The sequence below is a fragment of the Triticum urartu genome, chromosome 2A (assembly GCF_056163025.1).
Source record: "Triticum urartu cultivar PI428250 chromosome 2A, HENAU_Tu73, whole genome shotgun sequence".
Taxonomy (NCBI): Eukaryota; Viridiplantae; Streptophyta; class Magnoliopsida; order Poales; family Poaceae; genus Triticum; species Triticum urartu.
Window position 1 is genome coordinate 43,472,726 of NC_141874.1, and position 14,937 is coordinate 43,487,662.

At 41.5% G+C, this 14,937-nt stretch overlaps 1 pseudogene; it reads right to left on the minus strand.

Annotated features, from left to right (window-relative positions):
• Positions 1 to 758: 758 nt before the first annotated feature.
• On the minus strand, positions 759 to 14,517 carry LOC125534853 (uncharacterized; annotated as a pseudogene).
• Between the last annotated feature and the right edge of the window lie 420 nt (positions 14,518 to 14,937).

Genomic DNA, 14,937 nt, shown 5'->3' on the forward strand with positions numbered 1-14,937 from the left:
TAAACACTTAGCAAGAAGTACTAGACGTTGTTAAGCAACTAACTATCCTTAATTTTTACCAAGAACAAGGGCAGGGCATTGAAACAAACACGTGATGGGCAGCGACAACAACACCAGAGGGAGTAAATCTCCCATTGATCTCTTGACCGATGGAAAGAAACAAACTGGTCGCGGGAATGACAGAAGGCGCTAATGTTAACAAGAAGTACTGGACGTTGTTAAGCAACAATCCTTGGTTTTGACAAGAACATGCCCAGGGCATTAGAACAAACATGTGATGTGCAACAACAGCCCCCTCCACGTAGCTTGATGCAAGACGGGAAGAGCAAACAGGTGCTGAATGTTTGGTTGAGACTTGAGACCATGTATAGCTGCAAAACAAGCTAGAAGAGGCAAGGATGTCAAAGTAGTACCTCGATTCGGGGCAGCTGCACTTAGGCGGCTCCGCTCCTCCGCTGCTCCAGGTGTGCACCTCCTCCGGCCCGGCCTTGATGACCAACGAGAGGAAGGAAAAGAGAAAGTGGCGAAGCTTTAAGCAGGTCCTTTCTTGAATTCTAACAAGAATATGAGCAGCGCATTACAGCAAGCAGGTGATGTGCAACACCAGCTTCCTCCTCTACAATGGGAGACGGACACTTGCTATATGTTTTAGTTTCGTCAAATAGATAGGGTACATGATGCAAACACACTCTGGTAATTACAAAAATACATTCTTAACAATGACGATTTAGTACGCCCTAACATAATTGATATATTCATCAATCATGACGGCGTTCCAGAAAAGAGCTTCTGATAGAAGATAGTTTTGCATAAACATCCTTCATTCCAGGCCTATTCTTCGGAGAATCCGCGGTACATGACAGCCCTAGGGCAACCAGCAGGACAATAGATCGTTGCATCCATGCTTCCGCGTCCACTTCTTCGACTGATGCTCCTCATGCGCCATATGAGGATCTAGAATCTCTGCAACTCTGTCTCGGAACATGGATTCACAAAACTTACAAAGGCTAAGCCCATCCACAAACATATCATCGGTTGGTCATTTACCAGTAAGCAACTCCAGTAGAATCACTCCGAAACTGTAGACATCACCTCCTACTGAGATCTGGCAACCCATTCCGTACTCTGCAAAAGCAACATGATGTACTTACATACAAGATAAACCATGGATAAGTGCATTAATGAAAAATAAACTTACTAGGTGCCATGTATCCAATTGTTCCTCGGAAACTGATCAAGTGTTTCAGACTACCCAAACTGGCGACAGAAACTTTGATGAACCGAAGTCGCCAATACGTGCAGTCATATCATAATCTAAAAGAATGTTGCTTGGCTTCAAATCACAATGCATCAAAGATGGCGTCGGTTCGTTGTGAAGATAATCGAGAGCAGAGGCCACATCCACGGCTATGCATATCCTCATCCCTAAGCTTAGGGTTCTACTTGGTGTGCCATTGTGTTGCTTAGGGTGAAGCCATCTTTCAAGGCTGCCATTAGCCATGAACTGGTAGACTAGTGCTTTGAACTCATTGCTTTCTGTGTCCAACGTCGAGCATGAGGTCACACACTTGAGAATGTTTCGATGGCGTGTGCTCCGTAGCACTTGGCACTCGGCAAAGAAACTTTCATTGGCACCAGGTTCATTCAAGTTGAATACTTTGATAGCCACTAAATCATTCTCAAACTTGAACCTCCCAACATAGACTGATCCAGTGCAGGTTGAGCTTATTTTGTGGTTTGGTGAAAACCAATCAGTAGCTTGAAGGATGTCAAGGTATGACACTCTTTATAGCTTCTCCTCATTGGACGAAAATGTATGCACTTCTCTTTGCTTGAGATGGGCAAAAAAGCGAAACATCTTTGACAAAACATCCGATGGTGAAAATGATAAAACCACTTTCTTCCAAAGAATGGACAGTACCCCTCTCTCCCAAAGAGTGAACAGAAGCCATGACAATACTAGGAAAGAAATAGTAAGTGATGGTAGTACAATTAGCAGCAAGGTTGCCAGCAAGGACAGACGGTGCTTTGTTTTAGTTGCTGAAGATGAGATGCCAGGACAAATTGGCAATGCTAGACTCGGGGAATTTGAACAGAGTCCCTTGTTTCCATCCAAAACTATTGCGGCAGAATTCCCAAAGATCCCACTTCTAGGAATTCCCCCTTCCAAGTTGTTGTAGGATAGATCGAGTTGATGCTAACTGCCATTCTGCTGGAATTTGTCCATGAAACTTGTTTCCTTCCATGTGAAGGGATGTTGGACCATCACCAGCACCATGTGTACCAAGTTCCAATGGCAGTCTCCCAGTGAGATTGTTGTGTGAGAAGTCCAGACCGAAGGAAAATGGAGGGTTAGCAAAGAGTTCGACTGGTATTGTCCCATTGAGATTGTTTCGAGACAAGTTGAGTTCAAGAAGTCCCTTGCACTGACCTAAACTACCAGGTATGTTACCAGTCAACTTGTTATCACCAAGATAAAGCTTTCCTAGTTGAGTAACGTCACCAACCGAGGGAGGGGTCAGACCTGATAATTTATTGTTTGATAGACTTAGGATATATAGGTATTGCAGTTTCCCAATGGTAGAAGGTATGCTTCTAGAAAGAAAGTTTTCCATCCTAAGCAAAGTGAGATTAACAAGATTGCTAATCTCAACAGGTATGGAGCCCGAAATTTGGTTTGACGCAAGTGATAAACCTTCTAGCGCTGTGGAAAGATTAACAACTGCTATAGGTAAGCTGCCATTCAGAGCATTCCCTTCCAAGGACAACTTTGTCAGCTGGGTGCAACTGGCCAGAGATGTAAGAAATGACCAATCATGTGCTTCTAGCAAGTTCCCCCCTAAAACTAACTGACGCAAGTTTGCCTACGAACCAAGAGATGGCACAGAGCCATGTAATGAGTTGTTTGAAAGATCAAGTATTTGAAGATTTAACATGTTGGCTAGTGAAGCAGGGATCAGGCCCTCCAGACTGTTGCTTCCCAGGATTAGGGACTGGAGGTTTGGTAGCGAGTAACCAATGTTAGATGGTAACTATCCAACAAGGACATTGCTGCCAACACTAAAGTTTTTGAGTGATGACATGTTATAAAGAGAAACAGAGACATTACCTGATAAACTGTTGAAACTTAGGTCAAGCTCAAGTAGTTTTGTAGTGTGACCTATAGTTTCTTGAATTAATCCTGATACCTTATTTTGGCCGAGCAATATAGATATTAGGGAAGAAACATTTCCTATTGAAGGAGGTATGCTTCCAGAGAGGAAGTTCTCTGTCAGGCAAAGAAATTTGAGTGATGTTACATTACGGAAGTGTGGTATTAGACCGGTGAAAGAATTCATCTAGAGATCAACCATAGAAAGCTTAGATGAATTATCAAACAAAGGAGAGGGGATCACTCCGGAGAGGTTATTACGAGACAGTATAAGTGTGCTGAGTGAGGAACAATTGGTCAATGAGAGAGGGATACCACCGGTCAGACTATTATTGGCAAGATTCATCGTATGGAGGTTTGGGAGCTTACCCAACTCTTCAGGGATGGTTCCTGACAGATCATTATTGGCAAGGTTCATCGATGACAGAAACGTTGATAACCCACATGTATAGGGGATCGCAACAGCTTTCGAGGGTAGAGTATTCAACCCAAATTTATTGATTCGACACAAGGGGAGCCAAAAAATATTCTCAAGTATTAGCAGGTGAGTTGTCAATTCAACCACACCTGGAAACTTAGTCTCTACAACAAAGTGTTTAGTAGCAAAGTAATATGATAGTGGTAGTAGCGGCAACAAAAGTAAAGACAGCAAAAGTAATGTTTTTGGTATTTTGTAGTGATTGTAACAGTAGCAGCGGGAAAGTAAATAAGCGAGAACCAGTATATGGAAAACTCGTAGGCACCAGATCAGTGATGGATAATTATGCCGGATGCGGTTTATCATGTAACAGTCATAACATAGGGTGACACAGAACTAGCTCCAATTCATCAATGTAATGTAGGCATGTATTCCGTATATAGTCATACGTGCTTATGGAAAGGAACTTGCATGACATCTTTTGTCCTACCCTCCCGTGGCAGCGGGGTCCTATTGGAAACTAAGGGATATTAAGGCCTCCTTTTAATAGAGAACTGGAACAAAGCATTAGCACATAGTGAATACATGAACTCCTCAAACTATGGTCATCACCGGGAGTGGTCCCGATTATTGTCACTTCGGGGTTGCCGGATCATAACACATAGTAGGTGACTATAGACTTGCAAGGTAGGATCAAGAACTCACATATATTCATGAAAACATAATAGGTTCAGATCTGAAATCATGGCACTCAGGCCCTAGTGACAAGCATTAAGCATAGCAAAGTCATAGCAACATCAATCTCAGAACATAATGGATACTAGGGATCAAACCCTAACAAAACTAACTCGATTACATGATAAATCTCATCCAACCCATCACCGTCCAGCAAGCCTACGATGGAATTACTCACGCACGGCGGTGAGCATCATGAAATTGGTGATGGAGGATGGTTGATGATGACGACGGCGACGAATCCCCCTCTCCGGAGCCCCGAACGGACTCCAGATCAGCCCTCCCGGGAGGTTTTAGGGCTTGGCGGTGGCTCTGTATCATAAAACGCGATGATTTCTTCTCTCTAATTTTTTTCTCTCCGAAAGCAAATATATAGAGTTGGAGTTTGCGTCGGAGGGCATCCAGGGGGCCCATGAGGTAGGGGGCGCGCCGCCCACCCTCGTGAGAAGGATGTGGGCCCCCTGGTCTTCATCTTTGGCGAGGATTTTTTATTATTTTTTCTAAGATGTTCCGTGGAGTTTCAGGTCATTCCGAGAATATTTGTTTTCTGCACATAAAACAACACCATGACAATTCTGCTGAGAACAGCGTCAGTTCGGGTTAGTTCCATTCAAATCATACAAGTTAGAGTCCAAAACAAGGGCAAAAGTGTTTGGAAAAGTAGATACGACGGAGACGTATCAACTCCCCCAAGTTTAAACCCTTGCTTGTCCTCAAGCAATTCAGTTGAAAAACTGAAAGAAAGAAAAGAACTTTTACAAACTCTGTTTGCTCTTCTTGTTGTAACTATGTCAAGCCAGCATTCAAGTTTTCAGCATAAATCATAACTAACCACATTTGCAATAATTCTCAGGTCTCATAATTACTCATATCAATAGCATAATCAACTAGCAAGTCATAATAATAAATCTCGGATGACAACACTTTCTCGAAACAATCATAATATGATATAATAAGATGGTATCTCGCTAGCCCTTTCTGAGACCGCAAAACATAAATGCAGAGCACCTTTAAAGATCAAGGACTGACTAGACATTGTAATTCATGGTAAGAGAGATCCAATCATAGTCGTACCCAATATAAATTAACAGTGATGAATGCAAATGACGGCTGTGCTCTCCAGCTAGTGCTTTTTAATAAGAGGGTGATGACTCGACATAAAAGTAAATGGATAGGCCCTTCGCAGAGAGAATCAGGGATTTGTAGAGGTGCCAGAGCTTGGTTTTGAAATAGAGATAAATTGTATTTTGAGCGGTATACTTTCATTGTCAACGTGACAACTAAGAGATGGCGATATCTTCCATGCTAAACACATTATAGGCGGTTCCCAAACAGAATGGTAAAGTTTATACTCCCCCTCCACCAACAAGCATCAATCCATGGCTTACTCAAAACAACGAGTGTCTCCAACATACATCAGGTCCCAGGGGGCGTTTTGTTTGCAATTAATTTTGATTTAGTTTGCGTAAAGCATGGGACTGGGCATCCCGGTGACCAGCCATTTATCTCGTGAGTGAGGAGCGGAGTCCACTCCTCTTGAGAATAACCCGCCTATAAGATAAGGACAGCCTTGGTTGATACATGAGCTATTCGAGCATACAAAACAGAATGTTTATTTGAAGGTTTAGAGTTTGGCACATACAAATTTACTTGGAACGGCAGGTAGATACCATATATAGGAAGGTATGGTGGACTCATCTGGAATAACTTTGGGGTTTAAGGGATTGGATGCACAAGCAGTATTCCCGCTTAGTACAAGTGAAGGCTAGCAAAAGACTGGGAAGCGACCAACTAGAGAGCGACAACAACCATGTACATGCATTAAAATTAATAAACATTGGATGCAAGCATGAGCAGGATATAATCCACCATGAACATAAATATCGTGAAGGCTATATTGATTTTGTTTCAACTACATGCGTGAACATGTGCCAAGTCAAGTCACTTAAATCATTCAAAGGAGGATACCACCCCATCATACCACATCATAATCATCTCAATAGCATGTTGGCACACAAGGTAAATCATTATAACTCATAGCTAATCAAGCATGGCACAAGCAACTATGATCTCTAATTGTCATTGCAAACATGTTTATTCATAATAAGCTGAATCAAGAACGAGGGACTCATCATATTTACAAAAGCAAAAGAGGTCGAGTTCATACCAGCTTTTCTCATCTTAGTTAGCCCATCATATATCATCATAATTGCCTTTCACTTGCACGACCGAACGGTGTGAATAATAACAAGAGTGTACGTGCATTGGACTAAGCTGGAATCTGCGAGCATTCAATAAACAAGAGAAGACAAGGCAATATGGGCTCTTGGTTAAATCAACAATAATGCATATAAGAGCCACTTCAACAATTTAATTATGGTCTTCTCCTACTGACCCCCCAAAGAAAAGAAAAGAAATAGAACTATTTATACAGGAAAGCTCCTAACAAGCAAAAAGAAGAACGGGAAATATTTTTGGGTTTTCTTTTTAATTATTACTACCACAGCAGAAAAATAAACTACTACTATTTTTTTTGTTTTTCTTAAGGTTTAACAAACACACAAGAAGAAAGCAGGAAAAAGAAAATAAACTAGCATGGATATTACAGAGAAAACGTATGAGCACCGACATCTAGTAATGAGTGTGTGTGAACATAAATGTAATGTCGGTGAGAAATACGTACTCCCCCAAGCTTAGGCTTTTGGCCTAAGTTGGTCTATGGCCACGGCTGGCCTAGCGGATATCCATAATAATAGTTGTTGGGGTCGTACTGTGACAAGGAAGAAGAAGGCTCTGATTGCCACTGGCTGGCAATCATCTCCGGATCCCACTGATAGTTAGACTGCCGTGAAGGATCAAATTGTGGTTCCGGTTCTGACTCCTCGGCTGGTGCAGGGTTCTGGTAGGCGTGAATAACCGTCAACGGAACAAGGTACGTGCCTACAGTCAAATCAAACAAAGAAGGAGCAGGCAGGATAATAGTCTCAGGATGATGTTTGTTAAAGAACAGTTGATATTTAAGCTCTCCTGCCCTATTCTTAACAATAAAATCGTGTGCCACCATACTTTTATGATCTATATAAACACGGGGCAGCACCTTTTCTTCCTTCTCAGCATGCCTAATAGGTATGTTAAAATGTGCGGCTAGGCGTGTAGCATAGATGCCTCCAAAGATGGGACCCTTAGTACGGTTCATACTTAATCGTCTAGCAATAATACCGCCCATACTAAAAGTGTTATCACTGTATAAATCGTGGTGCAGAATAATTATATCAGGGATACTAAGGTTTCCACAGTTTCCGCGTCCAATTAAACAACGACTAGCAAATAAAGCAAAATAGCGTAACACAGGAAAATGTATGCTAGTGATTCGTGCATCGGAAACCTTCCTAGTTTCTCCTACAGTGATAGTATCAATAAACCCAGCCACATCATCATGATGTGGTTCTTCTGTCTTGCCCTCAAAAGGGACTAAACAAATTCGACAGAAATCATAAAACTCCACCGTGGGTGGTGAGTTCCTAGAATGAAAATGAAAGTTTTGCACAAAAGTATTTGTGAGTACGAGATACTGATCGCATTGGTCGTGGAGGAAAGCGGTGAGGCCTGCATTGTGAGCCAATTCATGAAAATCTTCATAGATACCGGCTGCTCTCAAGAAATCATCAGAAGGCCATTTACACGCCCGAATCTCCACGGTGCGCGGAAAATTATACTTAGCCTTCGGTGCCTTTTCCTTTGAGCTTTGGCTCAATGAGCCCCTCAAAAATCTCCTCATTATTTTTCTGAAATAATCTGAAATTTTTAGTAACTTCAAACAAAAGTGAACCAAACTCAATAATATTGATAGCAACTACTCCTACAAGTGCCTAGGGCCTATATCAAGCATTAGAACTACTTGGAACCATATAAATTTGACATGTAAGCTCAAGAACATGGTCACCTATGCAGCACAAATTTGCAAAGAATAAAGAACTAGAACAAAAGCTAATTGGACCAATGGAGGAGTCACATACCAAGGAACAATCTCCCCAAGCAGTTTTGCGAGAGGTGCTTTGAGCAAGGAAATCGAAAATCACAGCAAAAGTGGCTGGAACTCGTGCTTGAGTTGGTTTTTCGGATTTGTGTGAGACAGAGGAAGAAGATGGGTGCTGGGATAAGTGGAGGAGGGCCACCGTGGGCCCACGAGGCAGGGGGGCGCGCCCACCACCCTCGTGGCCAGGTGGGAGCTCCTCCCGCGGTAATTTTTGCACAGTAAATCCTCAAATATTCCCGAAAAAATCATATTAAATTGGCATGTCATTCTGAGGACTTTTATTTTCGGGATATTTTTATATTGCATGGATAAGTCAGGAAACAGACAGAAAAATACTATTCTTACTTTATTTAATATAAATAACAGAAAGTAAAAGTGGGGTACAGAAGGTTGTGCTTCTAGTTTCATCTATCTCATGCTCATCAAAAAGAATCCACTAACAAGGTTGATCAAGTCTTGTTAACAAACTCATTCCGATAATCATAAAACCGGAGAAATTTTGAATAACACTAAGTTACCTCAACAGGGATATGCACATCCCCAATAATAAGGATATCATATTTCCTCTTGACAGTAGGAAGAGGAAATTCAAAACCTCCAATTGTAATCGATGAAATTTTTCCAATGGAGTTGATACTATGAACTTGAGGTTGTTTCCTCGGAAAGTGTACTGTATGCTCATTACCATTAACATGAAAAGTGACATTGCCTTTGTTGCAATCAATAACAGCCCCTGCAGTATTAAGAAAAGGTCTTCCAAGAATAATAGACATACTATCATCCTCGGGAATATCAAGAATAACAAAGTCTGTTAAAATAGTAACGTTTGCGACCACAACAGGCACATCCTCACAAATACCGACAGGTATAGCAGTTGATTTATCAGCCATTTGCAAAGATATTTCAGTAGGTGTCAACTTATTCAAGTCAAGTCTACAATATAAAGAGAGAGGCATAACACTAACACCGGCTCCAAGATCACATAAAGCAGTTTTAATATAATTTCTTTGAATGGAGCAAGGTATAGTAGGTACTCCGGGATCTCCAAGTTTCTTTGGTATTCCACGCTTAAAAGTATAATTAGCAAGCATGGTGGAAATCTCAGCTTCCGGTATCTTTCTTTTATTAGTAATGATATCCTTCATATATTTAGCATAAGGATTTGTTTTAAGCATATCAGTTAATCGCATACGCAAAAAGATAGGCCTAATCATTTCAGCAAAGCGCTCAAAATCCTCATCATCCTTTTTCTTGGATGATTTCGGAGGAAAAGGTATGGGTTTCTGAACCCAAGGTTCCCTTTCTTTACCATGTTTCCTAGCAACAAAGTCTATTTTATCATAACGTTGATTCTTTGATTGTGGGTTATCAAGATCAACAACAGGTTCAACTTCTACATCATTATCATTACTAGGTTGAGCATCATCATGAACATCATCATTAATATTTTCACTAGGTTCATGTTCATTACCAGATTGTGTTTCAGCATCAGACATAGAAATATCATTTGGATTATCAGGTGGTTCAGCAATAGGTTCACTAGAAGTTTGCACAGTTCTATCATTTTTCTTCTTCTTCTTTTTAGAAGAACTAGGAACATCAATATTATTTCTTTGAGAATCTTGCTCGATTCTCTTAGGGTGGCCTTCAGGATACAAAGGTTCCTGAGTCATTCTACCAGTTCTAGTAGCCATTCTAACAGCATAATCATTTTTCTTACTATTCATTTCATCAGGCACTTCTTTTTGAGCCTTAAGTACTTGTTCTACTTGAGTGGTAACCATAGAAGCATGTTTGCTAACAAGTTTAAGTTCACCTTTAATATTAGCCATATAATCACCCAAGCGTCTAATCATATAAGCATTTTCTTTTAATTGTCTACCAAAATAAGCATTGAAGTCGTCTTGCTTAAACATAAAGTTATCAAACTCATCCAAGCACTGACTAGCAATTTTAGTAGGAGGGACTTCAGCTTTATCATATCTATAGAGAGAATTTACCTTTACTACCTGTGTCGGGATATCGGGATCAGGAGGTTCTTCAATAAATAAAGAATTAAGATCATATGTTTCTTCAACAGGCGGTGAATTAAGACCATGTATTTCTTCAATAGGAGGTAAATTCTTAACGTCTTCAGCTTTAATACCTTTTTCTTTCATAGATTTCTTTGCCTCTTGCATATCTTCGGGACTGAGGAATAGAACACCTCTCTTCTTCGGAGTTGGTTTAAGAATAGGCTCAGTAATTGGAGCAGGAGTTGGCTCAGGAGCTGGCTCAGGAGGTGCCCAATTATTTTCATTTGTCAACATATTATTCAATAAAATTTCAGCTTCATCCGGTGTTCTTTCCCTGAAAAGAGAACCAGTACAACTATCCAGGTAATCTCTGAAAGTATCGGTTAGTCCATTATAAAAGATATCAAGTATTTCGGGTTTCTTAAGAGGATGATCAGGCAAAGCATTAAGTAACTTGAGAAGCCTCCCCCAAGCTTGTGGGAGACTCGCTTCTTTAATTTGCACGAAGTTGTATATTTCCCTCAAAGCAGCTTGTTCTTATGAGCAGGGAAATATTTAGTAGAGAAGTAATAAATCATATCCTGGGGACTACGCGCACAACCAGGATCAAGAGAATTAAACCATATCTTAGCATCACCCTTTAATGAGAAAGGAAATGTTTTGAGTATATAAAAGTAACGCGATCTCTCATCATTAGTGAACAGGGCAGCTATATTATTTAACTTAGTAAGATGTGCCACAACAGTTTCAGATTCATAGCCATAAAACGGATCAGATTCAACCAAAGTAATTATATTAGGATCAACAGAGAATTCATAATCCTTATTAGGAACACAAATAGGTGAAGTTGCAAAAGCAGGGCCGGGTTTCATTTTATCTCTAAGTGATTCTTTGTTCCATTTAACTAATAACATCTTAAGCTCATATCTATCTCTACAAGCTAAAATAGCGGCAGAAGATTCCATATCAAAAAGATAACCCTCAGGAATAACAGGCATATTTTCATCATCAGTATCATCATCGTATTCAGATTCAATAATTTCTTTTTCTCTAGCCCTAGCAATTTGTTCATCAAGAAATTCACCAAGGGGCATAGTAATATCAGGCATAGAAGCAGTTTCATCATAAGTATCATGCATAGCAGAAGTGGCATCATCAATAACATGCGACATATCAGAACGAATAGTAGAAGCAGGTGTAGGTGTCGCAAACTTACTCATAACAGAAGGTGAATCAAGTGCAGAGCTAGATGGCAGTTCCTTACCTCCCCTCGTAGTTGAGGGATAGATCTTGGTTTTTGGATCTCTCAAGTTCTTCATAGTGTCCAGCAGATATAAATCCCAAGTGACTCAAAGAATAGAGCTATGCTCCCTGGCAACGGCGCCAGAAATTAGTCGTGATAACCCACAAGTATATGGGATCGCAACAGCTTTCGAGGGTAGAGTATTCAACCCAAATTTATTGATTCGACACAAGGGGAGGCAAAGAATATTCTCAAGTATTAGCAGCTGAGTTGTCAATTCAACCACACCTGGAAACTTAGTATCTGCAGCAAAGTGTTTAGTAGCAAAGTAATATGATAGTGGTAGTAGCGGCAACAAAAGTAAAGACAGCAAAAGTAATGTTTTTGGTATTTTGTAGTGATTGTAACAGTAGCAGCGGGAAAGTAAATAAGCGAGAATCAGTATATGGAAAACTCGTAGGCACCAGATCAGTGATGGATAATTATGCCGGATGCGGTTTATCATGTAACAGTCATAACATAGGGTGACACAGAACTAGCTCCAATTCATCAATGTAATGTAGGCATGTATTCCGTATATAGTCATACGTGCTTATGGAAAGGAACTTGCATGGCATCTTTTGTCCTATCCTCCCGTGGCAGCGGGGTCCTATTGGAAACTAAGGGATATTAAGGCCTCCTTTTAATAGAGAACCGGAACAAAGCATTAGCACATAGTGAATACATGAACTCCTCAAACTATGGTCATCACCGGGAGTGGTCCCGATTATTGTCACTTCGGGGTTGCCGGATCATAACACATAGTAGGTGACTATAGACTTGCAAGGTAGGATCAAGAACTCACATATATTCATGAAAACATAATAGGTTCAGATCTGAAATCATGGCACTCAGGCCCTAGTGACAAGCATTAAGCATAGCAAAGTCATAGCAACATCAATCTCAGAACATAATGGATACTAGGGATCAAACCCTAACAAAACTAACTCGATTACATGATAAATCTCATCCAACCCATCACCGTCCAGCAAGCCTACGATAGAATTACTCGCGCATGGCGGTGAGCATCATGAAATTGGTGATAGAGGATGCTTGATGGTGACGACGGCGACGAATCCCCCTCTCCGGAGCCCCGAACGGACTCCAGATCAGCCCTCCCGGGAGGTTTTAGGGCTTGGCGGCGGCTCCGTATCGTAAAACGTGATGATTTCTTCTCTCTAATTTTTTCTCTTCGAAAGCAAATATATATAGTTGGAGTTGACGTCGGAGGGCATCCAGGGGGCCCACGAGGTAGGGGGCGCGCTCCCCACCCTCGTGAGAAGGATGTGGGCCCCCTGATCTTTATCTTTGGCGAGAATTTTTTATTATTTTTTCTAAGATGTTCCGTGGAGTTTCAGGTCATTCGGAGAATATTTGTTTTCTGCACATAAACAACAACATGGCAATTCTGCTGAAAACAGCGTCAGTCCGGATTAGTTCCGTTTAAATCATACAAGTTAGAGTCCAAAACAAGGGTAAAAATGTTTGAAAAATAGATATAACGGAGACGTATCAAACGTCAAGTTGCCTACACATCCAGAAATTTCCCAATGGAGACGAGCAGAAGTGAGGTTAAGAGAGACCACCCGGGGTGGAAATTTTGTGCTGCAAAGTGACCCCTTTCCAGCTGCAAAAGTTAAGCGAGTCATCACTCCATGAATTTAGGATGCCAAGGGGATAAGAATTGATGCCGGACTTGAAGCAAAGGAGGGCTTGGCGATCAATCTCGGACTTGTTTTCTTGCGCTGCTTCAAGTGATGTAGTGTTGAAGGAGAAAAGGATGAGAAAAATACAGAGCAGAGACAAAAATGAGGGCATGATGTTTAGAGTTTACAGGATGTGGAAGAACCAGGAAGTTGGGAGAACTTCAGGTTGGAGCTTTGGGTGATCTTGTACGTAGCATGTAGATGCCATTTAAAGTATTTGTCTGCCGAAAGGAATGGGCCTGGAGTTATGCTAGACTATTGACTTGACTTAACAAACAATGGTGGGCTGTCTCACCCTGAACGCGTTGCAAGGGTAAAGAAAAGTAGAAGAGTGAAACAAATATCTGTCGAAGAAAACGTCTGCAGGCTGAGCTATGGATTGTGGCCAGTAGAATTGCAGTAACCAAATAATAAATTGGAAGAGGGAAAAAGACAATTATTTTGACAGCGACACAAGGATGCTGTAAGACTAGTCCTGGCTCATACATGGTTGCAACCTGCAGAGCAAAGCAAGAGGCGACACGAAGGCAGACCAAGCCATTGACTGATCCTGGAATCGTTAGAAAACATAAACAAGCCTGAACCACACAAAGTGATTAGAATTACAATTTCTTCACAGAGCAAACTGATACAGAATTACAATTTCGTGATGCACCAACATGCTTCGTAACTGAATCTGAATGGGTTAACGCAGAATGGAACAATGGAAATTTCAGGTAGATAACCATATCGCATCCAATTTACATTCATGGAAAATTGGGAATCTAGTTACAGGACTTACCGCATACAGGGCTAGCCTGTCACACAAGCGAGGGCTAGCCTGTCAAGAAAATGGCTGCTGGGGTTCGACTCTCCGAGGTACTAGGCGGAGGAGGGCGAATCCAGCTAGCCGCGGCCGCGCATCCGGAAGGAGAAACCCTAGGGGAGGCTCGCGCGGCGGCGGCTGGTAGCCGACGGCCAGTGGTGGCGTTGTGACCGCGGCGCACGGGCTCGGGAGGTGTCGGCCGCGCGTCAACGCGGCGAGGGTACTGCTTGAGGCGTTCGATGCCGGCCGGAAAGAAGGCAAGCGGCGTTCGAGGCGGCGGACGGCGGGGGAGCCGCCGGAGGCTCAGAGCCTCACACCGTCGTCAGGCAACGGAGTCCGAGCAGGAAGATCCAACGGCTGAGAGTGCATCTTCGAGTTTACAGCTACGGCCTCGTTCGTTTTGGAGGATTTTCACAAGGAAAAACATAGCAACAAGAATTCCATTGAAAAATCATGTACAGGAATTTTGTAGAAACACTAACCATTTTTTATGTTTTTAGAAGAAACTACACATCTACTGAAAGCTTATTGTTTGCATAGGAACAAAGCAAGACAATTGCTTAGGATAAAATGTGCCACCCTATTAAATTTCTATACTACTTCTAATTCCTAGATTTTGGTCTCCTACAAACCAAATAAACCCAACATTGTATAAGCCACTATTACATTTCGAACAACTGCCACAATTAGAAATGAAAGCGGGTACAAAAAGAAGGAATGCATCGATCATATTAGTGCTATAAGGGCATTTCCAACACCGATCTGTAAAAAAAATAGAACATGATTTCT